At 35.9% G+C, this 22,686-nt stretch overlaps 1 protein-coding gene across 5 annotated transcripts in view; it reads right to left on the reverse strand.

Moving 5' to 3' along the window:
* Positions 1 to 22,686, reverse strand: part of LOC131804684 (calcitonin gene-related peptide type 1 receptor-like) — a 79,474-nt gene that overhangs the window by 41,180 nt on the left and 15,608 nt on the right. The window contains exon 1 of one of the 5 annotated variants that reach the window (XM_059127740.1): positions 12,278 to 12,381. The exons of 2 other annotated variants lie outside the window; for them this stretch is intronic. The gene's annotated coding sequence lies outside the window, so the exon portion shown is untranslated. Of the gene's footprint in view, positions 1 to 12,277; positions 12,383 to 22,686 lie in introns of those variants that run through there. 2 more of the 5 variants (XM_059127743.1, XM_059127744.1) reach the window with 2 other exon arrangements.

A 22,686-nucleotide genomic window follows, 5' to 3' on the forward strand; every position in this document is an offset into this window, starting at 1 on the left:
AACCATTTTGGTGAGAATTTTTCAGAAAAAAAGTTATTCGTTATTGAAGCGTGATAGTGTGATTTATTTATATTTGGCTGGGAAACCACAAGTGGCTATCGTTAGAGCACTCCAGCATTTAAATGTGAATACATTTTTTGTCTCGTACCATCGCTCGTTACCGCGATACTGGTAGCGTAGCCCGACGTCAAGGAAGTGGACGGAAGAAAACAGCAACATCAGCAGAAATGTTTCGAAAAATAAAGAAGCGACTTGATCGAAACCCGCGTCGCAGTAGCCGAAAATGGCATATCGCAAAATTCCGTTCGACAAATATTGAAAAATGAGCTCGGCGTAAAGCCTTTGAAATTTCAAAAAGCGCAAGAACTTACACGGCAACGGAAAGAAAATAGATTCAAAAGAGCTGAAGAGTTACTTCGCTTGGCCGAAAGTGGTGAACTGCCGAATTTGGGTTTCTCCGATGAGAAAACATTCGTTGTCCAGCAGTTTGTTAACAAATAAAATGATCGTGTTTACTTGCCAAAGAGGTCAGCTGAAAATGTGCACCTTCGGTTGGTCATCAGAACTCAAGCGCTGGCCATGGTGATGATGTGGACCTACATAACAACCGAAAATATTCTGAAGGGTGTATTAAAGCCTTGGCACGCAAACATTTTGGCCGCAGACCTTGGACATTCCAACAGGACTCAGCACCATCGCATTTAGCACGCGCCACCCAAGAATGGTTACAAAATGAAGTTCTCCGCTTCATTTCCAGCGCACAATGCCAATCCGTTGGACTATTGCGTCTGGAGTATTTTGGAAAGCAAGGTTGGCACTAAAAAATACCAAAGTGTCGCTCATCTCAAGCAAGCGCTTCGCCGGGAATGGGCCAAAATACCGCAGAGCAACATTCGGGCAGCGTGTGACGGTTTCATTGGCCGTTTCGTGCCAACGGTGACCAATTCCAACAAATCTAAACTTATTCTAAAAGTTGATGATATTTCCGACATTCAATAAAATTTATACATAAAATTTTGGATACAGCTCCCATATATATCTTCATCAGATTTTAGCTTTGTTGTACACCAAATCCGTAATATCAGCCCAAAATAAATGGATTTAGGCTCATTCGATCGGATCGGCCAAAAAGCAAGTGTACCAAATTTTGTGAAAATCGGTTCAGATATAACCATAGCTTCCATATATATATTTAATCCGATTTGATTTTATACATATCCCAAATTTAAAATGCATCTCCCAAATTTTTGTCGATTTGTATCTATATCTGAATGCGTAATATCAGCCCAATTTAGAATATGTCAGATTTGTAGTTATGAAAGTCATGACATGTACTCTATAACAATTATATTTGGTACGAGAGGTCAAATACAAAACACAAGAATATCCTCATCGAATTGTATGGGATCCTAAGATGCAATTAATTATATTGTTTCTTAGTTGTACTACAGGGTTGCCCATATTCGACGGACCCATCTGGCAACGCACAACTTTGCACATCACTTAATGACATACCGCGTTTGAAGCGTCAGTCCAAGCAGATTTTTACCATGAACCAATACACGCAACTCGAGCGCTCTGAAATAGTTGAAATTTACATTCAACAGAAGAATTCAATTGTGAAAACTCAACGTGCTTTTAAAACATTAAAAAATGTGAGAAGTGCGAAAAATGTTCGACTGGTAAGGCTCTTTCAAATCCGAAGAGGCCATATAAAAGTCGACCAAGGCGATCGGCCGAGAATATCGCTGCCGTACGAGCCAGTGTTGAGAGGTCCCCAAAAACATCCCAAAAACGCCGTTCTCAGCAGTTGGGCATGGCTCGGTCCACTTTACAACGGATTATTCGCATTGATTTGCATTTGTTCCCGTACAAAATTCAATTGACGCATTGGAATGGGCCCAAAGAGTCATCGAAATGGCCGAAGATGACGAGCAATTTTGGAACAAAATTATCATGTCCGATGAAGCCCATTTCACATTGAATGGGACCGTAAATAAACAAAATTGGCGGTTTTACACCACTGAAAATCCTCAGGAGATTCAAGAAGTTCCTCTTCATGACGAAAAAGTCACAGTTTGGTGCGGCGTTAGTGCGAAAACGGTCATTGGGCCGTTTTTCTTCCAAAATGAAAATGGCCATGCTGTTACCATCAATCAGGAGCGTTATCGCGACATGATGACCAATTTTGTGGTGCCAATTATTCGTCGAAAGCGTATGAGGCAGTTCTGGTTTCAAAAAGACGGCGCTCCACCGCACACAAGTCGCATAACAATCGATTTTCTGAAGAATTTGTTTCCGGGCCGTTTGATGTCGAAAAGTGGTGATTTGGACTGGCCACCGCGTTCGTCCAATTTGACGCCGCCTGACTTCTTCTTGTGGGGATATTTGAAGTCAAAGGTTTACGTTAACAAGCCAAGGACTGTAGAAGAGCTCAAGGACAACATTCGTGAAGAAATAGCCGCTATTCTCGCCGAAATGTTGGCAAAAACGATGGAAAATGCAGCAAAATACAGCAAAATGGGCACAATACGTCATCAACGCCAGAGGCGGCCATTTGAGAGATATCATATTCAAAAATTAATGTTGCTATATTTTACAATGAATTTGTCCCTTCATGCTAATAACTGTCCATATCTTAGAATGCACAAATTAACCTTGAACCTCTTTTGAAGGTATTTTAAAGACATTTGTCAAATTAAAATAATATTTGAAGTTATTTTCAACATTTCCAGTTCCCGATTTAAATAGCAAATGATTGATTTTCCATCAATTTTCAATTCCAGATTATTTTAAATATGTGTGTTTTTTATCGCCCTACGTTTTGTTTTTCTTTAACAAACAAATATTTTGGAAAAACATTCGCTAGTTGTAATAAAAATGAAAACCCGTAAATGGCAAATTGTTTGGTTTACCGCATCAACTTAGTGTTATAAGCCATAAGAATTCGAAACATAAAACGCACGAGCACGACCGCATAACTCATTAATTTACCAAAATCTAAACGCTACGCACAGAGAACGTTGCCATCAATAACGTGGCAAAAAAAGTGGCAGGATAAAAGTTACAGCAGGAAAACACAACCAACATTGCTGGCACGTAGACATTCAGCCAAGAGGGGGGAGGGGTATACAACATAAATATATATGTGTGTGTGTGGGAGGAATTGGGAAAAATTCGAAACTTTCACTGTCAAAACATACAAAACAAACAGACAGCTCTCCCCAATGATTCTTTTTGAATTGCCTATAATATGCGAAGAATTTTCGCATGGGATTGATTTATGAAACGGAACAATGTCCCTGCTAGTGTTTAGTGTCGAGAGTAGGCCTAAGTGAAAATATAGGATATTCATATATGGAATTTCAGGAATAAATCAAATCTGTTTTCCAATGAAACCAAACTTTAAATAGGGGAAATGAAACCTTTTTAAAATTGAATAAAATTCTTTTCAACGGAAATGAATTTTAAATTGAATTAATCTATTACCGTAATAATACATATTATTCGTTATCAATTTCAAATCATTCAATGAAATATTTACACTCTCAGAGCAAAATATGACAGAACCGGCAACACATGAGGGTAGGGAAGAAGAGACGTATATTTCATAAAAGAACTTTGCCAGAGTTCTTCGACTCTATCTCCTTCGAGAAATTTAATGAACAAGTACATATGTCAGTTTTCGAAAATTGTGTTTATAATGTTAAGACTAATACATGAACTATTCCTAGAATACTTCAGGCTCAGAAGGGCTAGGCCTATTGTTTTCAAAGATGTCCGCAATATATTTAGGGGTTGGAATGGACCAACAACTAAAAATGTCCTGATTTTGCAGCCGTTATAAAGGTCATATATAGAAACCAAAGACCACGAAATATCGCATGAAGAGCGGGTAGAATGGGCCACTATTTTTGTCTGAAAAATACCCGGGGTTACATATGGAGGCGTTGAAATAGTTTTGGACACAAAAATTAAGTGTCCTCTGCGGAAAAACTTCAAAATGAACGATTTTAAAGAGTTTTTGGTGAAAATAGTAAAAGAAAAGAATGAAAGAGGAAAAACTGCGAATAATATAAAAATCCTTGAAAGTCTTAAAATTATGTACGATATATTATTGGTCTCGCCGAGCTGAGTCGATCTAGCTATGTATGTCCGTCCGTCCGTCTGTCCAAGTTAATTTGTAATCACGGTACAGGTCGCAATTATGGCCTGATCCTCACGAAATTTAGCATGGAGGTGGGGTTATGGTCAGAATAGAAGCCTATCGCTTTTGGCGATGATCGCATAATATTTAGAGATTAACGAAAAACTGAAACATTTCCTGATTTTGACTTATAATATTGAAGTGTACATTTCGTAATATTTTTTCACCTTATAACACAGGTTGAAAATATTCGTAAGGGTAAGGTTAAGGTTAGAAGCGCTTGGCATATTGTTTTAAAGATGTCCGCAATATATTTAGGGTTGAAATGAACCAACAACTAAAACCGTTCCTGACCGTTGCAGCCGTTACAGAGGTCACAAATAGAAAGCAAAGAACACGAAACCTCGCATGAAGTTAGAGTTAAGGACAGCGGGTAGAGTGGATCACTCCTTTTGTGTGAGAAAAATACCAACATTTCCATTCTACCGAAACAGTGAAAATAACCTACAGGCGAAATCCAAAATACACATGAAGTGCGAACTTCTTGCTTTTTTATGCTGATTTCGTTGATGAATATAGCCAAGTATCGTAGACAAGCAAATCATATAGATGGCTCTAAATTTAAAGATACAGAGTGACCTCTTGCCTCTTGGAGATGATCGCAAAATATTTAGGGATTCAAATGAATCAAAAACAAAAAAAATCCTCATCACACAATTGAAACCAATCGCCACCGAATTTTGCATGAGAAGAGAGTTAAGGAGAGGGATAAGGCTAACATTTTGTATGACCATTGGATTATATTTAGCTGTTAAATGGACCACAACAACTAACAGCATGGCGGAGTGGGTAAATATTGGGCAAATGTCCCTGTTAAAAAAGCTAAGGTAATAACTGATCAGTGCTCTATGACATAATTTCAAAAACGAAATCTTACATAATGGACAGAAGAGGGCTTCTACCATTTTGAAGTGTTGCAAGGTATCACATGGTCGGCCCTATTGCTTATTTGTTTTTATGTCTTGTTGTTTTTTTACTGGTTTCTTTCGACAAGGATTTAAAATCACCTAAACCAAAAGTTGTAGAACATGAAATTTTTATAAAAATTGTGATTTTTCTAAACTCTAGCTCCCTATCCACATTTAATTTTGTGGGTATTTGGGCAAAAGTCTAGTTTGACTCGACTGTTTCTATTTATTTATTTATTTATTTATTTTTTTTTTTTTGATAGGGTAAGTGTACCAGTAGTCGGCACTTTTAGAATTTTCAATGTTTCAATCTTTCAACATTCTGAGTGAGATATTTCAATTGCAGAAAAATAAAGTTGTTCAGATTCCAAATTTTGTTTAATTTTCGAAATAATAAACAAAAATTGAATTAGTTTTTATTAAATTGGCAAATTTTGCAATTTTACTAAAATAGTAGTTTTTTGCCAGTAGTCGGCACCATTTTCCAGTGCTCGGCATGTCTATTTGCCAGTAGTCGGCATATAGTTTTTCAGTATTTTTTTATTTCTAATAGTATAATATATTACAAATTCACAGTTCAATTAATTAATTTCGTTTTTAAATAGTGTTTTATTTAATTATCACTCTACACCAAATATAGGTAGAAAATTATGAATAGTATGGTTACCTTCAGTAACTTTCAATTAAAATAAAAATGAGATTAAATAAAAAAGAAAAAAGTACCTTTCTTATATTTGGAATTTGTGAATTGATCTCTTTCCTTTCTTCAAAAATGCCACCGCTATGTCAAATAGCTGAGTTAAAAAACCTACTTAATTTAGAAAAGTTGGTCAAAAAGCACAAATAAAAACAACTGCCGACACAAAAATATTTTTTTATTTGTGTTGGGTCAAAAATTATATTTTTCTAGTAATCGGCGCCCCCTGCCGACTACTGGCAAATCTTTTTTTCCTAATGTCGGCATTAAATAATATAATAGAAAAATGGTTGATTTGTATGTTTTTAAGTTGTAAAATGATCTTTAGAATGTTATATTCTTAAATAAAATATTTCTGATTCCAAAAGTATTAAATTTAATTTACTTAAATCGATGATTAAGTTGACGCCACCACTATTTTTTTCTTTACAAACAAGCACTATCGTATGCGTTGGAAGACACTCACTGACGAAAACCGTTATTCTCTCGTAATAAATGATCGGAGCTCATTGTTTTTTTACAGAAAGAGAGCAGAGAACACTGTTGACGTTTTTTTGCAATTATTTCATTATTTGGTCAATTCTATTCTTAGTTATTTAAGTTTAAATTTCAAAACTGCCGACTAATGGGACATGCCGACCTTAGGCACACTTACCCTATATAGCTTTCAAAACTTTTTATTATTGCCTGTATATTTTTAATGTCACAATATTGAAGTCATCTACTTAAGTGAAGAAGTTTTCCTGTATAAAATCTGCACACCAAATTATTTCTCTTTATGTTTGCCTTCTTTGTACTTGTACTAATGTTGCTTTTAAAGTTTCTTTAAAATTTCACCTTTAAATGTACTGTACTTTTCCAACAGGTACTTTGACGTACATAAATCGACTTCAAATACAATTGATTAATTTCCGTGTATCTCTACTCCACCTTCCAACCACGCATCGGTTAGCATTGTTATTTAACATTCCATTAATCAATTTGTATCCGTGAGATCTGTTCAAATTGATTTCGCCTGGCACGAGTGTCCTCAGTACGCGCGTGATTATTGATGGAAAATCTACAACTTCTGTTTGACATCAAATGACATCGCCTTCGGCAGCAACACAGATTTTATGACAGGAACATAAAAACATTTATTTTCTTTGTTGCTATTGTTTTTGATTGAATGAAAAAAAAAAAAAAAAAAAACAACAACAATGTGAAGGAAGTTGATTGATTAAAGAGAGATGGATATTTTTAAACTTAGCTGCTGTGTAGTGTCTCAAGTTGTGACAGAAATTATTGTTAAATCGAAATTAGTTGCAACATTTTAGTGAAAGAACAATTTTAACTAGAAAAGAAAGGACAAAAGCGTGTGGAATCGACTTTATGATAACCTACGTCACTATGCGTATTAAGTAAAACTATCTGCGAAAATGAGCTTTTAGATTGGAAACTTATCTGAGGTAGATCATTCCAAATGCGGCATAAATTCGATATCGGATTGAACGACCATATGGAAACTATATCGTAATCCACTTCCACTATTTTTGATGAAGGTATTCTTATGTTGTATGTGACCTCTCGTACCAAATGTAATTGCTATAGAATGCATGTCATGTCTTTGAGATATATCAAATGGATGAATATAACCGTATATCCTACTTATACGCTTCCTGGCTAAATTCGGTTGTGTGTGCCAGAATCCATCCAGGCTGGGCTGATATAAAATATTTGATGAACAAATGGAAGGAAACATCTAACATTATCAAATGAAAATATGGTTCTATCTCGTTTCCTTTCTGCCTGTTACAAACAAATCCACCCCGTATCACAGTGAGGCATAGAGTATCAAAATGTTGACGTGCATCAGGCGAGGTTAAATGTCCATGAGGATCTCGTAAAACCAGACTAAATATAAAGTCATCTGGCTGCATTCGGTATTTTTAAGATTTTAACATATTTTATTTTTTCAAAACTTGCCAAATTTGTTCCGAATGGTGGAGGGTAATCAAAGTTCGGCCAGTTTTTTTCTTGTTTTTAAAACTAGATCGAGTTCGGAGATGGGAAATATTGTCCACTCCTTCTGATACCTCCCCTATATTCTAATGTTTCTATTAGTGCTATGTCCGGTGGGAAAATAGGCAATATCGATCCACTCCATTATGTGCATACCCCACAAAGGTTCAACATTTTGAATAATAGCCTCTCTAATGAAATGTGATATAAAAGACCCATGGTCTTCAAATTTCACACATCCCATTTTTTACCAACACAATATCTGTTATGAAGATGAAATATATCGGACAACTCCTTCTGGTACCTCCCCCACAATGGGTCAAAATTTAGAAAAACATGACGTTCATAAAAGGCGATGAGCAACCGATTCTTTTCAAACTTGGGATAATTTTTACATTTTTATATCCTACACCACAAGGTGGTCAGTCTTTGTGCATTTGTTTGTAACAGGCAAAAGGAAACGAGATAGACCCATAGTTCCTTTTGATTGTCTGCATAGAATCACATTCTGAGTCGATTTATGCATGTCCGTCAGTCCATGTATTTTTGTAAACAAAGTACAGGGCGCACTTATTGTCCGATCCAGGTGATATTTTGCACAGATCGTTTGTTTGGCCCAAGGACGGACCCTATTGAAATTGGAGATAATCGGTCAAAATTTAGATATAGCTCCCATATATATCTTCGTTCGATTTTCTTTTTATTGTGGACCAAACGTTTAATATCAGCCCGAATAGTATGAAATTTTTTACATACAACCAAATTAGGCCTGAAAATAAGTATGCCAAATTTTATCGAAATCGGTTCAGATACAGCTATAGCTCCCATATATATTGTTCATCCGATTTGTTATTTTTGTCCTCCGCAGCCGTAATATGCACTCTGCGACAACAATATTTGGGGAAATATATCAAATAAAGCTCAGAAATACCTTTGCTAAATTTTATCGAGATCGGTTCAGATTTGGATATAGCTCCCATATATAACTTCGTCCGATTTACCCTATATTGTGCACCAAACGTCTAATATTTGCCCCGATGAGATGAAATTTGGCACTTACGACCGAATTGAGTCTAGAGGCTAGTATGTCAAATTTGGTAAAGATCGGTTCAGATATAGCTATAGCTTCCATATATATTGTTCATCCGATTTGTTGTATTTGTTACCCACAACCGTAATATGCACTCCGTAACAATGATATTCGGGGAAATATATCAAATACAGCACAGAAAAATCTTTGCCAAATTTTATCGAGATCGGTTCAGATTTGGATATAGCTCCCATATATATTTTTTTATCCGATTTTAAATTATTTGTGCACCAAATGGGCAGCACAAGTCCGAATTTATAATATACAAATACTTCGGCATAGCTTTAAATTATAATTATAATCATAGCGTGTATGATTGAATTCTCCCATAAAAACTTTTAATTGTTATGTGGAGCTCTACTAAATTAGCAAAGTGGTGTAGGGTATCATAAAGTCGGCCCCGCCCGACTTTAAGACTTTCTTTACTGGTATTATCAAATGAAAATATGGTTCTATCTCGTTTCCTTTCTGCCTGTTACAAACAAATCCACCCCGTATCACAGTGAGACATAGAGTATCAAAATGTTGACGTGCATCGGACGAGGTTAAATGTCCATGAGGATCTCGTAAAACCAGACTAAATATAAAGCCATCTGGCTGCTTTTGGTATTTTTAAGATTTTATTTTTTCGAAAATTGCCAAATTCGTTCCGAATGGTGGAGGATAATCAAAGTTCGGACAGGCCGAACTAACAGTTTTTTTTTTCTTGTTTCGGAGATGGGAAATATTGTCCACTCCTTCTGATACCACCCCTACATTCTAATGTTTCTATTAGTGCTATGTCCGGTGGGAAAATAAGCAATATCGATTCACTCCATTATGTACATACCCCACAAAGGGTCAACATTTTTAATAATAGCCTCTCTAATGAAATGTGATATAAAAGTCCCATGGTCTTCAAATTTCACACATCCCATTTTTTTAACAACACAATATCTGTTATGAAGATGAGATATATCGGACCACTCCTTATGGTACCTCCCACACAATGGGTCAAAATTTTGAAAAACATGACGTTCGTAAAAGGCGATGAGCAACCGATTCTTTTCAAACTTGGCACCTCCCAGTACAGGGAATGAAAGCAAAAAATATCGGAAATAGTATCAAAGTTTAGAATAAATTTAGATTTGTTCGAAGTTGTCACATTTGGCACGAATTATGGCCTTCAAACGGCCAATGAAACCGTCACACGCTGCCCGAATGTTGCTCTGCGGTATTTTGGCCCATTCCCGGCGAAGCGCTTGCTTGAGGTGATCGACACTTTGGTATTATTTAGTGCCAACCTTGCATTCCAAAATACTCCAGACACAATAGTCCAACGGATTGGTATCCGGAGATTTTGTTACCTTATTTTGTAACTATTCTTGGGTGGCGCGTGCTGAGTGCGATGATGCTGAGTCCTGTTGGGATGTCCAAGGTCTGCGGCCAAAATGTTTGCGTGTCCAAGGCTTTAATACACCCTCAAGAATATTTTGCGATAATATTCGGAATTTATTCTGATGCCACGGTCGATTAATACGAGCGGAGAGCGACCATGGGCTGTTATGTCGGCCCACACCATCACCATGGCCGGCGCTTGAGTTCTGGCCAACCGAAGGCGCACATTTTCCACTGACCTCTTTGGCAAGTAAACACGATCATTTTGTTTGTTTACAAACTACTGGACAGCGAATGTTTTCTCGTCGAAGAAAACCAAATTCGGCAGTTCACCACTTTCAACCAATGAAACTCTTTAGCTCTTTTGAGTCTATTTTTTTAAGCTGCGGTGTAAGTTCTTGCACTTTTTGAAATTTCAGTGGCTTTACCCCGAACTCATTTTTCAATATTTTTTCGAAAGGAATATTGCGATATGCCATTATTAGGCCACTGCGACGCGGGTTTCGATCAAGTCGCTTCTTTACTTTTCGAACCATTTCTGCTGATGTTGCTGTTTTCTTCCGTCCATTTCCTAGACGTCGGGCGAAGATACCTGTATCACGGTAACGAGCGATGGTACGAGACACAAAAGATTTATTCACATTTAAGTGCTGGAGTGCTCTAACCATAGACACTTGTGGTTTTCCAGCCAAATATAAAGAAATCACACTACCACGCTTTAATTCCATCACGAATAACTTTTTTCTGGAAAATTCTCACCAAAATGGTTTTGTACGCTTGTAAACAATATTATATACTGTCACTGGAATAATTTTAACAGGTGTCGGACGAGTGGCTTGGAAATGACAGCATCTCACCCTGTATGTTTTTAAAGGTTCCGACTAGACTTAATTGTGCCAAGTTTTGTTCTGATATAATTTTTTCAGATATAGAAAAAGTTTTCATACGATTTAATATGAAATGCTTTTAATATAATATGCACTCTATATGCATCCTTATTGAAATTGGTGGATATCGATCGGGACAAGAATATAGCTCCCATCAGGGGTGTGCTTAAAAAGGAAATTTCGAAAGGAGCAACTATTAAAAAAAAAAATTGATGAAAATTATGCAAAATGTGCCAGAATCAAGTCCATTTCCTATACCACATATTTGTTTCTATCGAATTAAAAATCTAAATCGCTCTGAATCAGCAATACGCATTCAATATCGATGACAGCTCCTATAATTTAGGTCACACAAATTTCCACGATAAATGTATATTTGTTGCGGATAGTTTCCTACATATGGATAGTGATGACCCTCCTAACTGGATTTTCTTGAACATTTGTAAAAAAGTTCTTTAAATATTGTTTTTTCATGGAGTTGAACCAATTTAATCGTCCCTTTGAGTATATTTGTATCCAATTCCTCATTAATTTTACCTTTTTCTAATGTTACCACTAGAAAATGCAAAAAAAAAATCCCATTTCGAAATACCAAAAAGTTTTACGTAGACATTAATATTGTCTTTGAGGACTTGTATTTTACAGTAACTAAACCCATTTGGTTTTTAGTGAACAACCTTTTCTGCGACTGGTCGGCTAAGACGTGGCTAAAATTCCTCGTTGTAGTAGTTTTATTAGTCTCTAAAGGTTTCCTTAAAATAAACTACAACCTGTTGTATTGCCATTTTCATTTGCGGCCTATGAATCGAAAACATTAAAAATAAAAAAAATATTTAACATTTGATCCGCACAGGCACTTGTACTTTTTGCTGATATTTGCTTTTTTTATGGCACTTAAAAACTTCGCATAAACACCCACACTTGCTATCGTTTTCATTTCACTTTTCACCAAATAACAACAGCAACTCAATTTAACTCGTAATTGCTTTCGTTCAGTGAAACTTGTTTAGCGTATTTCCGTTTCCTCTCAACGTTGTTATAAACAAACACATGTATACATGCATTAATGTATTGTATGTACATTTTCTAGTTGAAATAGTAAATATTTACATTTTGTTAAAACAAAAAACGGCGCAACATGTTACGCTTTTTTATTATTCAATTTTTTTTCACTTTTAATTTTTTTTTTTTTTTTTTTTGTATTTTTTGACCGACAAAATCAACCGCAACGTGTGCCAAGCGAATGACAACTGATTTGGGCGCCATCGATTGCTAACAGCATCCGACCGACCAGCAGCATTCGTGTTTTATATTGTCGTCTGCCACATTTATGTTCCTACAGCAAAATGTTTCCATACATGTTGTACGCAGCATTGAATATAAAATTGTCGATAATACTGTTCACTAGGCAACAGTTCATATCGAAGTACTCAATTCATTATGATGCTTCGGTTTGTATAAGTTTACACCAATATTTCCAAGGTATGAGTCGAGACTCATGACCCACCAGTGGGTCACAAAAAAGCATTGCCCAAAGATTTAACCATTAAAGAAAGTTTTAAAGTCGGACGGATACCCTACCTCACTTTAGATATTTAGCAGAGCTTCATATAAAAAATAAAATTGTTTACGTGTAATTTGTGAGCATTAGATCAACCCAACTATGATTATAGTTACGATTTGAAGTCCAAAGGACTTAATTTGTCGAGGCATTTGTGTCTTTTCAATTCGGGCTTTTATTACCCATTTGGTGCCCAATTAACTTATATAATGATATATAAGGGAGCTATATCCAAACCTGAACCGATCTCCATAAAATTTGGCAAAGGTATTTCTAAGCCGAATTTGATATATTTCCCTGAATATCGTTGCTAAGCAATGCATATTACGGCTGTGGAGAACAAATATAACAGATCAGATGAATAATACAGGATAAGATGAAAAAACTGCAACCAACATCAAACTGCTGTCATTTCTAAGCCACTAGTCCGACAGCCGTTAAAATTATTCCAGTGACAGATCATTATATTGTTTACAAGCGTACAAAAGCATTTTGGTGAGAATTCTCCCGAAAAAAAGTTATTCGTAATAGAATTCAAGAGTGATAGTATGATTTCTTTATATTTGACCCCAAATTGCTATCGTTAGAGCACTCCAGCATTTAAATGTGAATAAATCTTTTGTGTCTCGTACCAACGCTCGTTACCGTGATACTGGTAGCGTAGCCCGACGTCAAGGAAGTGCACGGAAGAAAACAGCAACATCAGCAGAAATAGTTCGAAACGTAAAGAAGCGACTTGATCGAAACCCGCGTCGCAGTGGCCGGAAAATGGCTCGTAAGCTGAACATATCGCAAATTTCCATTCGGCAAATATTGAAAAATGAGCTCGGGGTAAAGCCATTGAAATTCCAAAAATGCAAGAACTTACACCGCAAAAGAAAATAGACTCAAAAGAGCTAAAGAGTTGCTTCGCTTGACTGTAGGTGGTGAACTGCCAAATTTGGTGTTCTCCTTTGAAAAAACGTTCATGCTACTTTGTAAACAAACAAAATCATCGTGTTTACTTGCCAAAGAGGTGCATCTTTGGTTGGTTGGCCAACAGCAGCATGGTTACAAAATGTGGTTGCTCGCTTCATTTCCAGCACACCAATATATCCGGATACCAATCCGTTGGACTATTGGACTATTGTGTCTGGAGTATTTTGGCACTAAAAAATACCAAAGTGCCAATCACCTCAAGCAAGTGCTTCGACGGGAATGGGCCAAAATACCGCAGAGCAACATTGGGGCAGAGTGTGACGATTTCATTGGCCGTTTGAAGGCCATAATTCGTGCCAAAGGTGACCAATTCGAACAAATCTAAAATTTGATGCTATTTCCACATTTTTTTCTTTCATCTATTAAATTAAAAAAAAAATTAAAAATTATGGTGGTTGGCTTTGTTGCAGTTTTTTTTATCTCGCCCGTTATTTTGTTTACAAAAATAAATGGACAGCCGGACATGCATAAATCGACTCAGAGTGTGATTCGATGCAGACCATCAAAAGGAACTATGGGTCTATCTCGTTTCATTTTGCCTGTTATAAAAAATACACAAATACATAAGACCCTGACCACCTTGTGGTGTAGGGTATAAAAACTGTGCTAAATACAACTGTAAATGTTTGCAAATTACATCAAATCAAGGCCTTTACAAGCTCGTTTATTTCAGAAGTTGTATGAAGGGGGAAGATACATGGACGATTACCGGAACTACAGCATAGACTATTCAGGTCCCCTGACTAGAGGTCGAGGCATATACCACCGTTGCACAGTGGTGTGAGATCCTCAAAAACGGAGATCCTCAAAAACGGGAAGCATTCTATCGCTTTAATTAATTTTGGTCAGACATTTATATTGCCCCTTGTATGGTTGAAGTAAAAACGGCACATATCGGTCCACGTTTCGATATAACCCTTACATAGCGTTGCTTCCTGATTTTTGGTATTTTGAATCTTTTGACCACAATTTTAAACCAAATCATTTGTAAATAATAATAATAATCTCTTCATAATAAAAATTTTCAAGATTGCTCTAATATTTGGTATAGGCTCCTTATTACTGTACCTCCAAATTTTCTATATTTTGAAGGTTTTGACCACAATTCTAAACTCAGTCATGAGTAACTTGACACTTTGAGTACTGAATCTCTCCCTCCTAATTTTGTAAAGATAGGTCCACTATTATATATTGACCATATAGAACGGCACTTCCTAATTTTAATTATTTTGAAGATCTCTTTCTGCAAGAGTTTGTGAAGAAAAGTCCAATATTATGGATAGTCGTAATATAAAAGTCCTAATTTAAGGTATTTTAAGGGTTTTAGAAAATTTTTTTATATACGTATAATTTGGTGTTTTGTTTCTGAGAGAAAAAAAAACTATATAAATTTAAATGAAAGCATTCCCTTAGTCCCCTTCATTGTTTTTATACCCTACACCACATTACGGGTAAGGGTATTATGTCTTTGTGCATTTGTTTGTAACAGGCAAAAGGAAACGAGATAGACTCATAGTTACTTTTGAGGATCTCCATAGAATCACTTTCTGAGTTGATTTATGCATGTCAGTCCGTCTGTCCGTCTGTCCGTCCGTCTGTCCATGTATTCTTGTGAACAAAATGCAGGTCGCATTTATTATCCAATTTTGCACAAGTCATTTGTTTGGCCCAAGGACGAACCCTATTGAAACTGGAGATAATCCGTCAAAATTAAGATATAGATATATGTTTAGATATATGTTTGTTGGTAATGGAATCAGTTGAAAACGGCTGGACCGATTTGCATAATTTTTTGTACAAACGTTCGTCATACCCCGAGTTAGGTTTTTAAAGAAAAAATATTGACCACGCCTCCATTTACGCCCACTATTACGATTTATCTAAAATCTTTATATTTGCCAAAATAGTGAAGATATCGGTTTGAGAATTATTACCCGAGATGCTGTTGGCTTTCCATCCAACCCTAGGAACGAGCCTACTTTTAAATCTATCTCTCTCTATAAGAGAAAGTTGTGTTAGTTACTACTCTTATAACATAAAGACCGCCGGTCTGATTTTAACAATTTAGACAAATTCGGAATTGCCTCTTGGCAGAAAAAAATAAAATCCAAAAAAAATCGCGTAAAAATATGAAATCTGAACATTTTCATTTTAGCTTTTAAAATGTACAATAGTAATGTTTTATATTGCATATTTTTTCCATTTTGACTTACTATTTTCGAATGTACACTTGTACTGTTTTTTTTTTTTTTGAATTCTAATATGATGTGTAGGTTTTTTTGGGTAGTATAAAGCCACAACTGATAAAACTGTTATTTATAGATTTTATGTATTTATTCGTAATACCCAATAAATACATAAAATCTATAAATAGCAATTATATCCGTTGTCGCTTTATATGAAAATTCTAAAATCGGGAAAAATCGACAATTTTTCAATGGAATTGAATTTCAAAATAATAGTACATTCTACCGATAAACTTCGTAAGGACCTTTAAAAATTTGCCGCAAAAAAAATCAGCGAACCAGTTGAAGATTCTTTTTCTTTTTTCTATATTGAAGTGTACATTTTTTTATTGGTTTGAACTCTGAATTAATAATATTAAAAATGAAATGAGGGCGCAACACGATGTTAAATGCTTTCTACTCCAGGACCTACATCGTGCTTCAGCTGGAAGATGAGAATACATTTAAACAAACAAAAATAACCGAAGAAGCGTTATGGGGTTAATTTCAAAAAGTGGACCTGCTTCTTTCACATGACAATAGAACACAAGACAGAGAACACAAAATGCAAAATACATTGGGGCTGCAATCAGTCAAATACCGACTATAAAGAACGCAAAATAGAAATTCTACCTAAACATTCAAGATACCTTTAATCGCTTTGGCAGGTCATGATATGGGCCATAGCCCCTGATAACGGAACAACCCGATTTCAAGTATATTCTACATTTTAACCATATTTTTCGTACTAATTTAAGCTTATGTTGATAATTTAAGAAGAAACCATCTTTGCAAAAAATTATCACGTTTTGGTACCACCATCATATGATGTAAGGTATTTTCGGCGTCTTCTTATAAAATTTTTATTTTTCGGAAAAGTGCACATCTTAGTCTAGAGGCTACCTGGGGTAAAAAAACCCTGGGGTAGAAAATCATCTTAGAGATATTTATCCACATAGGCATTCATTTAAGTATAGTCCCCACATTAGTATACCCCCAAGTCCACTTTCTCAGCAAAGAATATTTAGTATTCTGTTGTTGCAAAATGGTCAGGCTTATCCCTTTATTGTTGTTTTTATAAAAACAACGTTTGTTTATTAGTGGAGAACGATGATAATGTTTACCAGGGGGTAAGGCAGGGAATACCTAGGTTTCGGAAAGAGCCACCAATCCTCATCAGTTCCCTTGTTTTTGTCTGGGATAAGCCTGACCATTTTGCAACAACAAAATACTACGGTATCCCGAACAAACAAGCCACACTGTTCTATTTAGTATTCTATTAAATTTGTAACCCCCAAGAGAATATCGATTGGGAACGTAGATTTGGGACATACGTCTATATGAAATAAACTCAGAAATATCAATCTGGGACTCATTCAGTCTGAAATTGGGGCAGAAACATGAAAAAACAATTAAGCAAAGGCTACAGTCGAGCGGGGCCGACCGTTGAATACCCTACAACACTATAATAAACCATACAGTTTACATAGGCGAAATGCTCGACAGAATTCCACAAGATATTGTGACAAAAAATTAAAGAAAACCATCAGGTTTCGTTCTCTAATTTTCGAAAAATAACAACTTAAACTAATTTGCTCATTTCCAATTTATTGGTAGATGTTGCACGTAAATGGTCTTCCTAGATATGGAACCAATATTTCCCAAAGACCTATAATCTCTCAGAAGTGGCAAAATATTAACATTTATTATTGGTTTTTGACTGAAACGCATCTATATGAGATACAGACATTTGACTATATTCTTCAACGTGAAGAATTCTCGTGAAATTTGTGAATTCTCCAAAAAGTCTCTGTAACGGACATTTTCGTATTTTGTCTACAAAAGTTGGCAAACTATTTAACACATATGAATATTTTTGGATGGCCATTAGAAACTGCTTGGCTTTTGCAATGTGCGGTAACCCCCATTCAAATGTGCGTGAAGATCGGGCGATAATTACGACCTGCTGGCAATTTTGCAGTTTTTTGGTCCATTTCAACCCCTAAATATATGGCGATCATCTCCAAAAAGAGTAGGCTTCTATTCTGACACTCATCTTATCCCCATGCAAAATTTCGTAAGGATCGGGCCATAAATGCGATCTGTATATGATATCCTGATATCCTAACTACTTAGTTTTGGTAGCTGTAGAAATATTACCAAATGTTTAATTCAAAATGAAAATATGCCAAAAATATGTCAAAATTGAAAAAATATGAGAAAATGTTAAAAAATCAATATTTTCATCTTTAGAGAGATATTTTTATGCGATTTTTTTAGACGTTTTTTCTTTCCGGCCAAGAGGCCATTCTGAATTAATGAGAACTGTTGAAATCAGTTCAGCCGTTCTCGACATATAAGAGATCTTTCAAGCATATCTTCTTGATAGACATATATATCGCACATATTTTGCTATATATCCGATTTGTTGGATGTTAACATGAATGTAAAGATCAGAAGTAACCTTGTCATGGCTTTGTGATTTCGCCGGGATTTAAAATATTCGCGGTTTTATGAAAAATTTTGAATTTTTTCAACAAAAAAGATATGGCCTATTTTACCCGCTAAATATTATTCGATGACCGAGAGTGAGGCAAGTAACTTCAGTACAGATTTTCCGCTTCGTCCTGCAGACGATCCTGAATCGCTGCCCGAGTCTGATTGGCAGGTAATCTTTATCGAGTTGGAGGTAAACTTCACACTTAAGGTACGGTCACACTGGGCAAATATTTGATCGAAATTTGTTTTCCCATATTTGACTGAACAAATGTGAAATTCATACAGAGTTGATTCGATGTTCACATTACAATCAAATATTTAACAGATTTTGTTTGTTCAAACAGTCACCAAATAACATCAAATAGTGCTATGGGGAAACATGTTTGACACATGTTCACATTCGTAAAATATATTTTCCCAATAAATTGTTTGATCAAACTGTGAGGAAACATAAATTTATTTGGCCGAGAGAAATGACAGAGAGAGTGAAAGAGAGACATAAAGATAATGGAGTTTCTGGTATAATTTATTTGGAGAAGGAAGCTGTTGTGGAATAAATTCCTTGTCAGAACATTTTTTTGCATTTTTGTATGTTTGTATCACGGTAGAAGAATACTGGTAGTCGCATCGACATAGCTGCTGGGACAATGAACTGACAAAACAATAATGAATGAAATATTATTGAAATTTGTAAAAAATGTTGAAAAATACACATCATTGCGTAAAAAAAAAACATAGAAAAATCTTCTTATTTTTGTCAAAACATTTCAAAATGTTTCACATATCAATGTTTCAAGCGTTGATGCATCTACCTATATCCTATTCCTGAACCTGCAAGAATCTACTAGTTTGTCAATTTTCTTCGATATAATAAAGGGAAAATCGGTAATCGTAGTAAAAACTTTTACATCTTGCAGTTCTGGAAAAGACCATATATTAAATTTTTACTAAACATTCAAATTCAGTTAATTCAAAAATATCAAATAAACAATACCACTATTGTATTCGTTTGCTTTTCTATTCATTAAACATCATGTTACAAATGCTCCTGTTCTTAAAGCAAAATGCTGCCCAATGTTTTAAACTGATATTTTTCCTTGTTTGACCTTACAAAACATTTGCACCGTCAAATAAATGTTTGACCAAAAAAGAGGAAAATAATTGATCATAGGTGTTCACATTATGGACACACTGGTCAAATTTTTGTTTTCTGGCAAATAATTTTGTTTTCCCAAAATCAGCTGTCTTTGTATTTACCGTCAAATAATATTTGGTGGTCAGATTGTGACAAAGAAATATTTGACATTTTTCGTCAAATATTTGCTCAATGTGACCTTACCTTTATAATTTTGTTGACTGAGGTTGCCATGGCATAACCTCCGAACAAAGGACTATGTAACTAAACCTAATATTCGTTGAGTTGCAAAGGTATAAACGAAGCTCCCTTAAAATACAGTCGATGCCCTGACTATAACATACATCAACATCTGTTACACTGATGGATAAACTTATGAATAATGGTTAATATAAATGGTTAAGAGGTCGTCTTTATTTAGAGACCAGGACAGAGGTTTGACTACTTTATGGAGCTCCGAAAAATCGCCTCGTCAGTCTAAAGATTATTGGCACTCTGTTATTTAAGTCTAGACTCTCCCCCAAACACAGTGCCTGTCTGCGACTGCTTATTCAATTTGCCACTAACCAGTTCATATAAAGAGCTTTGCACTATCCGTAACCTGTGGACGCGCCCGATAGCAATCAGCTATACTCCCCCCAACTTAACCTAATTAATACCAATTTCGAATGAAGAGATGAAAAAGCTTGAAAAGTCGTAAAATAATAAACCAAATTACACTTGGTATTTGGGTGGGATGGAGTTGGAAATCTGAATTTTTAATGAGGGACTTTGTTGTTGTGTTTTCGAATATTCAGACAATAGGTGTACCAAAAGAGTAAAATGCTCTAAATTCGGTACTATTTGGAATTATGTGAACGAATTGAGATAAAATCTTGACATTTGATATAGTGTAGGAATAGAAATGAATTTTGGCATTGGATCACTGTGAATGAGAAGCGTTTACAAAAAGGGTCATTTGGCGGAAATGCGTACTATAATATGTCGGAAAATTTTCAATGTTTTCAATAATTAAACCGAAAATCCAATAGGTCATAAAAGTAGAACTGAACGTGTTAAAAAGCAGTAAGTTCGGCCGGACCGAACTTTGAATACCCTCCACCTTTTGGAACGAATTTGGAAATTTTCAAATAATAAAATTCTGTTAAAATTTTAAAAATACCAAATATAGCCGTCTATTGGAGTCTATGACGTGGACCTACATAGGCATTGCGTGTCATAAGCAACTACCATATTCAAATTCGAAACTTGAAATTAACAGTGAATAATGTATCTAAAATCGTCAAAATATCGTATATACGGAGGTACCGTTATATCGGAGCTGTGCAAAGACCTGCACCTGCATAGACAATTATTTGTCACAGGCTGTAGCATCCATTACGAACTTCAAATACCACATGTCAAACAATTTCCATGGGTATTGTACCTAAAGTGTCAAAATACCGAATGCTGGGAGGTACTGATATATGGAGCCTATACGAAGACCTGGATCTGCATAGACAATTTTCGGTCACAGATTGTAGTTCTCATAACAAACTCCAAATACGTAATTTGAAACAACTCTGGTGAATAATGACGCTAAAATCATCAAAATACCGAATATTGGGAGGTACCCTTATATGGGGGCTATACGAAGACGTGGACCTGCACAGACATTTTTCTGTCTTAGGGTTTAGTATCCATTTCGAACTCCAAATACCAAATTTGAAAAAATACCGTTAAATAATGTCGCTAAAATCATCAAAATACCGAATATAGGGAGGTACCGTTATATGGGGGCTATATGAAGACGTGGACCTGCACAGACAATTTTCTGTCATAGGCTGTAATATCCATTTCGAACTTCAAATACCAAATTTGAAACAATTCCAGTGAATAATGTCGGTAAAATCATCAAAATACCGAATATTGGGAGGTACCGTTATATGGGGGCTATCTGAAAACGTGGACCTACATGGCCCATTTACGAACTTAACATGCCTACTGGAAAAATAAACATGTGTGCAAAATTTTAGCCATCTATCTCATTTCACTCGAAAGATAGCCTGATTACAACAGACAGACGGATATCGCCAAATCGACTTAGAATTTTACGCTGATCAAGAATATTGTTGGGTCTGACATAAGTACTTCGAGGAGTTACAAACGGAATGATAAAGTTAATTTACCCTCCATAGTATGGTGGAGGGTATAAAAAAGAAGTCACATGTATACAGAGATTAAAAATTGCAACAAAGTCAAACCACACGATTTTAACATTTTTTTAAATTTTATCGAATGAAAGTAAAAAATGTCGGAAATAGCACCAAATTTTCGAATAAGTTTCGATTTGTTCGAATTGGTCACTTTTGGCACGAAAAATGACCTTCAAATGTTGCTCTGCGGTATTTTGGCCCATTCCCTGCGAAGCGCTTGCTTGACACTTTGGTATTTTTTAGTGTCAACCTTGCTTTCCAAAATACTCCAGACACAATAGTCCAACGGATTGGTATCTGGATAATTTGGTGGCCATTGTGCGCTGGAAATGAAGCGAGGATCATCATTTTGTAACCATTCTTGGGTGACGCCTGCTAATTTCGATGGTGCTGAGTCCTGTTGGAATGTCCAAGGTCTGCGGCCCAAGGCTTTAATACACCCACCAGAATATTTTCGCGATAACATTCGGCATTTATGGCGGCCCACACCATCACCGTGGCCGGCGCTTGAGTTCTGATGGCTAACCGAAGGTAAACATTTTCAGCTGATCTCTTTGGCAAGTAAACGCGATCATTTTGTTTGTTTACAAACTGCTGGGCAACAATGTTTTCTAATCGGAGAAAACCAAATTCGGCAATTCACCATTTTCGGCCAACCGAAGCTACTCTTTAGCTCTTTTGAGTCCATTTTTTTCTGTTGGGGTGAAAGTTCTTGCACTTTTTGGAATTTCAATGGCTTTACCTTGAGCTCATTTTTCAATATTTGCCGAATGGAATATTGCGACATGTTCAGCTCACGAACCATTTTTCGGCCACTGCGACGCGGTTTTCGATCAAGTCGCTTCGTTACTTTTCGAACCATTTCTTCTTTCGAACCATTTTCTTCCGTCCACTTCCTTGACGTTGGGCTACGCTACCAGTATCAC

Source organism: Musca domestica, unplaced genomic scaffold, assembly GCF_030504385.1.
Source record: "Musca domestica strain aabys unplaced genomic scaffold, Musca_domestica.polishedcontigs.V.1.1 47, whole genome shotgun sequence".
NCBI classification, from domain to species: Eukaryota; Metazoa; Arthropoda; class Insecta; order Diptera; family Muscidae; genus Musca; species Musca domestica.